Below are 12,854 nucleotides of genomic sequence, written 5' to 3'. Positions count from 1 at the left end.
TCACACAGACCATCAACAAACTTTCACCTGACATTACCTCACGCCAATGATTCTTGAGAAGGAAATTTTGACGGCGTCATCGTCTTTTAACATCGGAAGTTACCTGTTTTTGCCACTCTGACTCATTTAATAATAGTGAATTTTGTGCTTTTGTATTTTCTTAATCTTGATTCTTTATTATTATTATTATTCTTTCTTTTCTCAGACGTTATGTCTGGTCAAAAATGGAGAGTGACGCGGGCCTTAATCAAGCGTGACTTCCTTTTAACTGTACAGTACATGTTACATTGCATTTAGCAACTTTCGGGTAATTGAACATGTATCAATAATTACAGATTTCTGTAGTTGTATATATAAGTTTGGATGTAGCTGTATTGCGTTGATGTACTGGTGGATATTGTGTGGTATGACTCCTGTAGTTGATAGTATAATTGGTATAATGTCAACTTTATCCTGATGGCTCATGTCCTTGACTTCCTCAGCCAGTTGGATGTATTTTTCAATTTTTTCTCCTGTTATCTTCTGTATATTTGTTGTATTGGGTATGGATATTTCGATTAGTTGTGTGAATTTCATCTTTTTATTGGTGAGTATGATGTCAGGTTTGTTATGTGGTGTTGTTTTATCTGTTATAATTGTTCTGTTCCAGTATAATATGTATTCATCATTCTCTAGTACATTTTGTGGTGCATACTTGTATGTGGGAACGTGTTGTTTTATTAGTTTATGTTGTATGGCAAGTTGTTGATGTATTATTTTTGATACATTGTCATGTCTTCTGGGGTATTCTGTACTTGCTAGTATTGTACATCCGCTTGTGATGTGATCTACTGTTTCTATTTGTTGATTGCAAAGTCCGCATTTATCTGTTGTGGTATTGGGATCATTAATAATATGCTTGCTGTAATATCTGGTGTTTATTGTTTGATCCTGTATTGCAATCATGAATCCTTCCGTCTCATTGTATATATTGCCTTTTCTTAGCCATGTGTTGGATGCGTCTTGATCGATGTGTGGCTGTGTTAGGTGATACGGGTGCTTGCCATGTAGTGTTATCTTTTTCCAATTTACTTTCTTCGTATCTGTTGATGTTGTGTGATCTAAAGGGTTGTAGAAGTGGTTATGAAATTGCAATGGTGTAGCCAATGTATTTATATGAGTGATTGCTTTGTGTATTTTGCTAGTTTCTGCTCGTTCTAGAAAGAATTTTCTTAAATTGTCTACCTGTCCATAATGTAGGTTTCTTATGTCGATAAATCCCCTTTCTCCTTCCTTTCTGCTTAATGTGAATCTTTCTGTTGCTGAATGTATGTGATGTATTCTATATTTGTTATTGTTATTAAGCTTTGTTTTCGTAACCCACTGCAAAGCCCATGGCGACTTTGGTATTTTTTCTATTGTATGTTCTTCCATAAGTGGGGTCAGATATCTGAAAATGAAAAATTATTTAGATTTTACAATAACAGAACAGAGCTGACACCCACACAAAATATAAATAAGCACATAATTAGATGAACGGATTTTCACTGAATAACATTTTAAGTTGAAAAGTTAGCTGTAACGAAGGAGATAAATACAGTTGTTTATGACACTATTAGTTATGGAAAAGAAACAAAACAAAACAAATGCTGGCCGGAGTGGCCATACTGTTCTAGGCGCTACAATATGGATCCTAGCGACCGCTACGGTCGCAGGTTAGAATTCTGCCTCGGGCATGGATGTGTGTGATGTCCTTAGTTTAGTAAGGTTTAATTAGTTCTAAGTTCTAGGCGACTGATGATTTCAGAAGTTAAGTTGCATAGTGCTCAGAGCCATTTGAACCATTTTTGAACAAAACAATTAAGGTAAACATGTTCTATTTCCTCCCTTACAAATATTGCTTGATGTGTTTGTATGTATATATTTTCGCTAAAAATAAATGTCAGTGTTCCGTAATGGCGAACGTACCCAAAGTGCAGTAAAAATAATTTGTGAGAGTAGTTAAAAGTTTGACCACTTACAAAATTAAATGTAATATGGTGTCTGTAGGTCCATTTGGCTTAATGAAAAAGCAAGAGAAGCAGCAAAAACAGTAATTTAAACTGGCAACTTAATAATGGTTACAAGTTTGTGAAATACGAAATGTGATTTATTAATCTCATTGCATATCATTTTTCAAATAATTTCATTCGATGTATAGGAGACATGTCGAGTTTTACAATGAGAATATTTTAAGAGAAATATGACATTGCTGAGCATAGCTTCACAAATACTTATTATGATTTTCAATAACCAAAAATAGCATAATTCTCTTGTTAAAACTGTGAAACTGTCCTCAATGAATTCGTTAACAGAAAAACAGCACTTTTCTACCAGAAGACGAAAGAGCAATCTTTCCAGTGAACCAAATTGCATGTTGAATATATTGTAAATTTTAACCTCATATACCCTGATGTTAGGACATAGAATTTCGAATAGTATGGTGGAAGTTGGAATGATCTCTGTGGTGAGTTTTGTAGTTGCGGTGTAAGTGGAATCTCTCAGATGTGTTTTTGTATAAGAAAATTAGCATCTCATATATGAAAGGAAGATATGGATAATATTTTTAAAATTTTTACAGTGATTTGGAGGATTCCCATTGATTGACAACATATATTTTCTAATCATTTTCTTTTGTGGTATTTGCGTAACTGAGACATATGCTGAATTCCCATGGAGGATTATGCCACATGAATAATCGACTCAAAGTAGATCTCATAGACTATCTACCTGGTGTTTGTGCTACCTGACAAAATATACAGCGAAATTGTTAAGTTGTTTCATTTATTTGCTAAGTGGTCAATATGTACCTTCGAATTTAAATTTTATCAAGGTTCAGGCTCACAAACTTTACATGGTTTGCTTCTGTGAGATCCTGATGATTAGAAGTTATTTTTATTTCACCACATTGTAATTATTTAGTTTCAGATTGCATCAATATAACTTTAGTTAAATTTAGTTTTAGTCCACCTTGATGGAAACATGAGACAGGTTTTTTAAAGTGTTTTTGAGATTTTATTTGAAAGCTCTTCTGATTTTAAACATTTCCGCTGGCCACCAAACTCCCCAGATAAGAACATTATTGAGCATATCTGGGATGCCTTGCAACGTACTGTTAATAAGAGATCTCCAACCCATCGTTCTCTTACGGATTTATTGACAGCCCTGCAGGATTCATGGTGTCAGTTCCCTCCAGCAATACTTCAGACATTAGTCGAGCCATGTTATATCGTGTTGCAGCACTTCTGCATGCTCGCAGGGGTCCTACTTGATATTAGGCAGGTGTACAACTTTCTTTGCCTATTCAGTGTACATTTTACACTCGTTGCATTGTAACTCCTGTTAGCTTAATTTTCTGTTGGTCCTGGACTTTCTTCATAGAAAGATTTTCATCCTAAAGTTATGTGCGATGCTTTGATACATTTTAGTAGTCCCTAATTAAGCTTAGCATCTGAGATTGCTTGTATGTTAAACAAGAAGTATCAGTGACGATTCCTAAATATCTCTGCACTTTTGTCACTAGGAGATATGATGGGGATATTGGTACAGCCCACAGTGCCTAAAATACAAGGAAAACGCTATATTTGATAAAAACCATGCTGCGTTTTCGTCATGTTATTTTTTCTCCATATGTATTTTGATGAAATCTTTCTTTGGTCAGGCAACGCAGGCTGATACCTTTGGGACAACTCTGCAAGCTGTGGCCACATCTGTTTGAACAAATCGCCAGCTGTCATCTGTAGCACAAAATCTTAATGTTAAATATAGCATGCATGTTGGAGTCGGTGGCTGGTTTCTTCTCAGCAGTTTCGTACTTCCTCAACCTTAGTTCTAACTGCTACACAGTTTTTTTTTTCAAGCATAAATAATTTCTCACTTCATTTTGAGAATAAGTTCACCCTTTGTAGTCCTAAGCAGAATTAAACTGGATATGAACTTGAGTTCCTTCATACGAGAAACCAAAACACAAGCTCTGAGGTATCGGTGTATGGAAGTTTGGGTCTTGCCATGAGTTGTGCTCAGATACCCAAATGCTATGCAACCAATCTTGATAAGCGGGAAATCTGGATTCGAGTCCTGGACTGGGACAAATTTTCATTATCGTCATTCCATTAACACTTATAGGAATTATACCTGATGTACCGGTATAACAACTTGCTAAACAAGTTATGTATACGTGCTTATTTCTCAATTATTCATCAGTACTCATGCAGTTGCCATAGCAGTTTATTCATGTCTTCAGTAGTTTAAAAAAATAATCCTCATTGTATAGTTACTACTACTAGAACTGAGAGGAAGCATATTTATAATGTGACGTTCAATCATTATTGGCTGTTGTCAATATCAATTTTCCTTTCTTACTTTGCTGCTGAGTGTATATAAAATACGACGAAATTAATCACATAAGTTGCGAGATATCTCCATGAATTGTTATGATATTAATTTTTATCTGCACTCATATGTACAAAACTGATAAGTCCCTTAACCTAACCTTAGAGATGGAAAAACTATTTCGAGCTTCAGCAGTGAGGGAATAGCATATGTGTTAATAACAACTTCTTTATTATTTCAGTTTGTATTTGCACAACACAGAAGTATTGTTTTGTAATGTCACTTATTTAAACTGATGATCACATTTGAACCTGACTCTGATCTGCAAATATTCGCCAGTCAAAGTTGACTCTACTTCACCAAGATATAATATCGACTTAAAGTTTATACAATGCAGATTTCAGAGTTAAGCTTGAGCTGATTTAATTTTCTGCATTAATCTGTTCTAACAGTTCAAATGCCTTATACAATCTGCCCTAAATCCGACTGAACCTGTGGTACATTCCTTGGCATTAAGATTTTGTTTTGTTGTTGCCTTATGCGAACGAGCTGTCATAAATGTTACTGTACAATAACTTAATCAGGGATAATCTTGGGTAGCTTAATAGCACTGTGTTTTAGTTGTCTGATGGCAGTAATTATGAAGATTAAACAGCAGTTAGACGTTATGTAGCTGACCCTACATAAGTTTATGTTTTCTTTGGTACAATGAGTGTTTCAGTTGTTATTTCTGATTATGGCCAAGTGGCAGACATTGTAAACTCTTATATTGTTGCTGGTTGCCAATTATAGGGTAAGAGTGAATTGTTCCAAATTTGACACTTTTCTGTTATTGTTAACAGGGTGATCGGTTTTGTCTATCACATAATTATAATTAATTGAATTGTTAAATCAAATAAACTCTTCTAACAAATCATATGAACATAATATTTTGTAAATAATTTTCTTTCGCTAATAAAGTTATATTTCATGTACATTGTCCCCTTATATCACAAATAAACTTTGTAACATGAATAATTTTACCTTAAAAGCAACATTTAAAATAGATAATGCAATCACTGCTAAATAATTCTAAATTAAGACTATGTGCTAAAGCAAACAGAGTTAGAAATCGCTTAGCTACTTTGTTTGATGAAACATAGTTCCTTAATAGAATATTTTAAGAGGAACCTACAAGTCAAAATACACAACTTGAAACATCATTAAATGACTTACAGCAAAGCAAAAAGAGGTGATATTAGATTTTGATTAAACTTTTTATTAAATAACTTGAGTCACTCACCATTTGGTACATAACCATTTGATATAATCTAACTACCACAGTACAACTACAAAAAAAGCAGCTCACAAAATTCAAAGAAAAACAAAATATCTGTTATGCAGCATTGCATGGATTTAGGAAAGATAAATCTAAAAAATGACAGTAGTGAGTGAAAGATAATAATATTATTGGGGAGGAGTGAAAACTATACTTTTGCTTGTACTTTATTAAAACCCTTTGGCAATGCTCGTATTTCTGCTTTATGCAGCCCTCATGATTTTTGTGGATTTTCTTGTTTCTGTTATGCTCTAGAAGCAGGCGGAAACCGACACCTGATATTGGCATTAATAAAAGAGGTAGTCATTGCAACTAGCCCTGAATGGAAATGGCGCAACAGATAATTGGGGGAGGGGTACTTGAGAACGCTGCCTAGAAAACAGACCATGTCCTATTTTGCACATTACTAAGCAAGGGGCTGAAGGACTCACATGCTGATGTGTGGGTCCTTCGATTCTATACTTTTTTATTTATAACTCTTTTTCTTCAATAAATGAATGCTCTTTACATTGACTTCATTGTGATTTCAGGGTATGTTAAAGATTGATGATCATTGATAACCTATTTATTTTAAACATAAATGTTCCACTTTATGGCAATTACAGTAATTTTTCCACTTTACAGAGATTACAGTTTTACAACATATAGCTTGGCTATATTGTATGGTAATCTGCACACACAGTGTTGTTTTACAGACAAGACGGAACTGCAGTTGGCCAAAATGTGTTCTGCCAAATTCTACCATTACTTTACATAGAACATCCACTATGTGAGAGAGGATAATGGACAGGCTGGGGACCAGAGACATTAACACAGGGGGTCGAAGGAGTTTAGCGGAGTGATGTCTGTTTTGTCGCTGTTTGAAACTCATGCCCTCTGGCAACAAACAATCGACTATGTGGAATTACAGTTCATCCAACTACAAAGGAAGTGGAAATGACAATGAATTTAACTGTGCCGTGAGGTGGTGAATTATGATGTGACCGTTCAGTTTTATAATTGACTACCCAATAATCAACCACATTCACTATTACTATGGGGCATACCACGTGTTCTAAGACCCCTTCACACAAAGATACATTTTTACGGTTCAATTTTTCGACCAAAGTAAATCACTCACATTTGAATACATTTCGTTGCACTCGATTTGCGTGACAGAGTTTACACATTGGAACTACTGATGAGACTTTGTAGCATACGACACCATGTGGCTTTGTACAAAGGATGGGAGCCTACTCTGTTTCTACACAAAATTTCCGAAATAAACGAGAAAGCAAGCATTGCGTGCATTCGTTTCCCTACATAATCTGAAGCTGGAAATAAAAACGCATCAGTTCCAATATTCAAATACCTTTATTTCTGTGAACACCGAGACAGATGCACTGAGGGCACGTTTGCTCACTACCCGCTTTCTGTAGAAGTTCTAGAATATGGCAGACATCGGGAGGTCTTCCTGGATCCCAGTGGAGGGGATGGCCAAAGCACTTGGCTGTGACCAACGTCTCCACCCCAAATCTTATGATACTGGAAAACCTGTGACTTTGAGCTTCCTGTGCTGTATCTATGATCCCCTACCCAGGAGTACGGTTGGCACCACAATACTACAGAACTACTTCTGTTGTTTCCCAACTAGTATTTGGCCATGCTTTATGGAAAGGTGGGAGGAGGCTTAGGAATGTTCAATTGCATGATTTGCATTCAAGTACAAGTAATACATGAAACACGACATATATAAATATGTATAATGAGGACGAAAACGTGGCTGGCCACGTCGTGCAATAAATTGGCGGCAGAGCCACCTCAGTTTGTATTCCTGGTGCGAGTGAGCAGCAAAACCTGCTGCTTATGGAGCGGTAACTCCAGTACCATTTCATCACCCCCTGCATGGAAGGAAAGATATGATCCGGAATGTTCTTCTAATGGGAGGACAATTCCAGTTCATTTCTTCTACCAATGCTATGTTCCATGATTACGTAAAAAATGGAAACATTCGCAAACAATAGTCTGCACTATAGAACAAGTTACAAAAAAAAGTTTGCAAGGTTCTGCTCTCCTGCTACAAGTGGAACAAAAATAAGACCACTCGGCATAAAGTGATGTTATGTAAACAACATAGCAAGTGAATAAGTTAACATCGTAGGCAAACAAGTGATGATCATTTAGAATCATTCATTATGTGATGAAAAAAGTTAAGTTAAAATGAACCAAAAGAACGTCATTTGTAAAATCAGATTCTGCTGACATACACACAAAAGTCTAAGTGAAAAGTGCAAAATCAACAATCAAATGAAATGATACTAAAATAATTAATTAATACATGAAATTGGGGGTGATCAGTGTGCAACCATTAATGTTGTAAAGAAAATGTCATACAAAACGAAACACATAATCTTACAATAAACATTTGGTTGACTAGTGGAATTAGCCAAGAAGGCTGTGTACCTTTGTCCTTGATTGGAGACGCTGAAGTGTTTGCTTCCCATTAAGTTATACTGACATTTCCCAAATCGGGTTTAAATGAAATATTGACTGATTAACTCAAGTGCTAAAATTCAGAGTCCATAGTGAGCAATGTAACTGTCAAATTTTTTTATTTAACTCATCAAACATTTGAACTCCTCTCTGGGGTCCTTATTTCACTTGTTCATTCGTTGACAAGTAAATAACCACACATGCAAAAAATACACGAACACATATAGAAATGAACTCATTGACACCCTATTTTCCTGCAGTTTCGTCACACAATAATTTCACTGGGTATTTTTTCGGTGCTGGGGTGGATGTCTCTTCTAAAGGCGACTTGGAGGATAGGCTACTAGGGAAGCACAACACTGAAATGGGGAGTTCCCAGCAGGTTATGTGTGTTTCCGTCGTGTCGCTCAGGTTGTCTTCTCTATATAGCAGCCTGCAATGTTGCCTCACACCTAGTTCCACCTCCTGTGTCCATACAATGGGATGGGTCGACGTTGGAGGTTGCCAGGACCTCACTGTTTGTCGACCCTGTCTCGTTTTCGAGAAGCCAGCTTGGCGGTTGGCGTCTGCATATTGTGGAGGGATGAGATTGACGACACACGCCCCCTTCTTCGTCGCATCGTCTCGTGGTCACTGTCAGTTGGTGCGTGTGGTATCGGTAACATGCCCCTTCTGCTGGTGTGCGCCAATGGTGAGACATACCCCCCTCGTTGTAGCATCATCCTATGGTCGCTGTCAGTTGGTGTGTGTTATTGGTGACATACCTCCTTCTGCTGGTGCGTGTCAATGGTGAGATACGCCCCTTTCTAAAATGATTTTAGTTATGACTGGTCTCATTGGTGTACAATAATAAATACATCATTGATGACATACAAAACAAAATACATCTGCCAATGTGGCATGACATTGTTGACAGTTCCAGCACATACCATATTGGCTTACAATTGCTCTTTTTAATTTATTAGTTCCTATTTGTCTGTGATATTATGTCTCATGACGTAGGTAGAATATTGGAAATGGGATCAAAATGGTGTCAGATGGTTTTGGATAAGTTCCATCACCAGTCTATTCTACGTTTAGTTCAAAGCTATTCTCACAACCACCAAGAAATATTGACGTGATTACATGAAAAATGCAACTACCTAATACTTTGTCACTTTCCCTGTGTTATTACGCACATCTAGTTCAAATCGCCAACTCTTTTTCATGCGTTTAAGATACATTCATGAAGTTACTGTTCAAGCATAAAAGAAGCATAAAAAACAGTGGGCGCCTATTTTACCCTAATGGCAAAACAAAACAAAATGGTGTAATGGAATGACACAATATTATACCAGCTTTACCACAGTTGTTCTGTGTTGGCCTCTTGAAGGTTTCCAGCTTGTGGTTAACATTGTTACCCTTACTTCGTTTTGTCAGTGGGACATTGGGAACGAATTACCGCTCTTTTAGTAGGTCGTTGTCTCCTGGACTCATTTATTCGCTCTTTCCTTTGGCTCTGTAGGCATAATTCAGACAATATAAAACATATATTCTCATTAGGTGTACTAGATCACCAACATTTAAAGCAAACGTTTCAAACAGTATATCTAACATTTATTAGATTGCACTCATTGTTCTACATTTAAAAGATATTTACTTAGAGATGTATGTATACTCCCTGTTCCATTTATTCGTTTATGGTTTCTTCGTGCAGATTATTGGCGTTGTTATTCGCCTGCCTCGATTCCTTTTTTACTGCGGTCTTGCTTTTATCCTTCCTCTATATGTCGCTTGTCTTCACTGCATTCCTGAAACAAACACTGCAGGGCTTTCTTTCTATGAGGGTCCCTTCTACAAAATCACATTACAATGTAAAATACAAGGCTTACTTAGGCACAGAGGGCCAATTAAAACATTCTGCACCTTACTGCGTCTAGAATGTTCTGGAACAAACTGAAACTCCTTTCAAAATTGAACCCACCAATCGTGTCTCTCTGTTCGCCCTCGCGCGGGAAAAGATCATTGCACTAGCTTAACCGCGTTTCTTAGAAAGCCCCAGAAAACGTTAAGATTCGTGGGAAGGCTCCCTTAGGCGCCAGCTCATCTCGACATAGTGGCGTCGGCGTAACGCCCAGCGCCAACGTGGCGCCGTCCCTCGAAGGCCTGCCTGTGTTGTCCGCGCAATGGGTGCCTACCTGCTCCGGCGCCGCGTCTTCCCCAGTGGGACGTTTTCGCATGCCGACTCGTAATGGTCGGTTGTAAACTTCCGCACTCTTCTGCCCTGCCTTTGAGCAGTGCCGTCCGTCCGCTCCAGCCAAACTCCGTGAAAATATCACCTGAACCCCGACTTCATGATGAGTTGGGTGCGTGTCTGTAGGTTGTGCAACATGGCCCAGGGCACATCTGGGTGGGTGTTCTGTGATAGTGTGAAAGATATACTGTATGGTTAAATAAATTGTTTGAAAAAATAAAAAGAGTGCTGTCAATCATTACACGCCAGCCAGATTGAATGGCTTTCCATCACCATCTCGTTTGCAGGCGAGTACTAAGTGTTTTCGCGGCGGCGTTAATTGTGCATGTAAACAAGCTATGGGCTATTCTGTCAATAGACGTGAAGGCAGGTCCAGACCTGAGACGCCAGCGTTATACATGAGAAGAACAATGCAGCTTTCAGATGTGTCAGAGGAGAGTACCCTTTCTGGTCGGCTGCCACGAGCGCGCGGAAGCTGAACTTGGTTGGAGGCTCTGGAACCCCCTCTCCCGCCGACCGCACGCGTGCGCGACCTGCCTTGGAGCGTAATCTAAGGCGCATAGGTGATATCAATTTCTCCGGTGTTAGGCGCGAATGCGACTGTGTTGAGGTGATGTTTGGGGGAGACCGAGCATAGACTTTTGGTCGGTTTGGCAACTGGGGGTGTTTGGGCCCGTCTGCTGCACTATTTTGCGAGCATGTCTGTGCACTGTGCTATGCTTTATTTGGAGAGTTTAATCGTACAGAGCTCATCTGCAGATATTGTGTACTGCATTATTTAAGAGCAGTTTGCTATTGTGTGGTGAAATTAGGAGTTGTTAACGTGTTTGTGGCCTGTGTCAGATGACCACAGTCGGATTAGTGCGGGTGTTTTGTGACAAATATACTCCACAACTAAATAAAAGGGCTCACTTCCCCGAGCAGCACAGTGCAGTCTGAGCGGTTTTTGCGCAAAAACGGCAATCTGGTCAGACTGTGAGTGAGTCAACAAATAACTGGACAAATTTATCTGTAGAGGAGTTACAGGTCTGGATTGGAATGAATATCTTGATGGGTGTGGTTGTGTTGCCAAATGTAGTGCACTACTGGAATTCAGAACCTGCCTTAGGTCAGCCTTATATATCGAAACCTATGAGATGCAAAAGTTTCAAAAAGATATGTCCCAAACAAATAAAGTACATTCCTTCCTCCTCCCATCAGCCTATGCACTGAAATTATGTCCGAAAATTAGGAATTGTTTGGCTATTTGGAGGTAAATATTTTGCATTATTTACGAGTGGTTCGCATGTCTGTAGGCTGTGCTATGCGTTATTTTTAACTGTTTACAATTAGCAAGCGTGTCTCTAGAGCATTATAAATGAGTTATGTAGGAGTGGTCTGCAGGTCTGTATGGTGTGGGACATGTCAGTGCGTGTGTTCTGTAATACATATACTCCATCCCTAAATAAAGTAAATTCGTTCCTCCATCCATGGGCCTAGTGCAGGATGAGTCCTTTTACCTGAAATGCATAGGAAGAGGTTGAGTCCTAGTGGCTTAGTTTAGTGGTGATGAGCTTTGTTTGCAACAATTTTCTTAGGTTGGTGGCAGAAGCGCAGGTGAGCTTTGTTTACTGGCAGAATTCAAACTTGGCGCTAGTACCTAGGAGGAAGTGGCAGTCGTAGGCTGAGGTTAGTTTCTTTCCAACAATTTTCTTAGGTTGGTATAGAAAGCGGAAGAGGCCTTTCTTTACTGCCACAATTCAAAATTGGCTCTGGTTCCTAGGAGGAGGATGCGGTCTGGTCCTTGAAAAGTAGTTGAAATTAGGTAGTTGAACACTTTTGCATACGTATATGAAATTGTAAATTGAATAATTTAATATGATTAAAATTGAAATGGAATTAAGTACTTAGGTAATTGATAGGTAAGATGAGCGATGTGGGAGTTAGTATATTTACAGAAGACTATGTTCGTCACGTGTATGGAGGGTGCGTGACGTAAGCGGTCGGACGTCAGCGGGGCGGCGGAGCGGCGAGTGTCCAGTTATAAGGCGCGAGAGAGAGTCAATTAGCGAGCGTTCTCGTGGCGATCAAACGTGCTGTTATACAGTCATGGCGGATTCCACTGTCGAGCAAACTTTGGCGCCAAAAGTGTGGCATGGCGTTCTTGGTCGCACAGACACGTGGTGGACGGTGAACCGTCGGCATCGACAGGTTTGAACATGTCCAGCGAACAGCTTTGGCGCCAACTGGTCGGTGGGGGCAGAATCCCCTGTCCACGAAAACATGTTGTTGACGAGAGCGCTAGACTGGCCGTGACGTAGGGCGATGCTGCCGCTCCCTTACCTGTGGCACGCGAGGCTATGCGACCGCTCGCTCGGCGACCATGGCACCGGGGAGACGGGGCCAGGTGCGGCGATGATTTCAACTAATTCATTTGCAGCGTGGACATCGTGACGACTGCACTGGGATCTCGAAGAAGTGTACTGATTGTGTTGGAGAAAA

This window comes from Schistocerca piceifrons, chromosome 7 (assembly GCF_021461385.2).
Source record: "Schistocerca piceifrons isolate TAMUIC-IGC-003096 chromosome 7, iqSchPice1.1, whole genome shotgun sequence".
In the NCBI taxonomy this organism is placed as follows: Eukaryota; Metazoa; Arthropoda; class Insecta; order Orthoptera; family Acrididae; genus Schistocerca; species Schistocerca piceifrons.
This window is presented reverse-complemented; position numbering follows the sequence as displayed.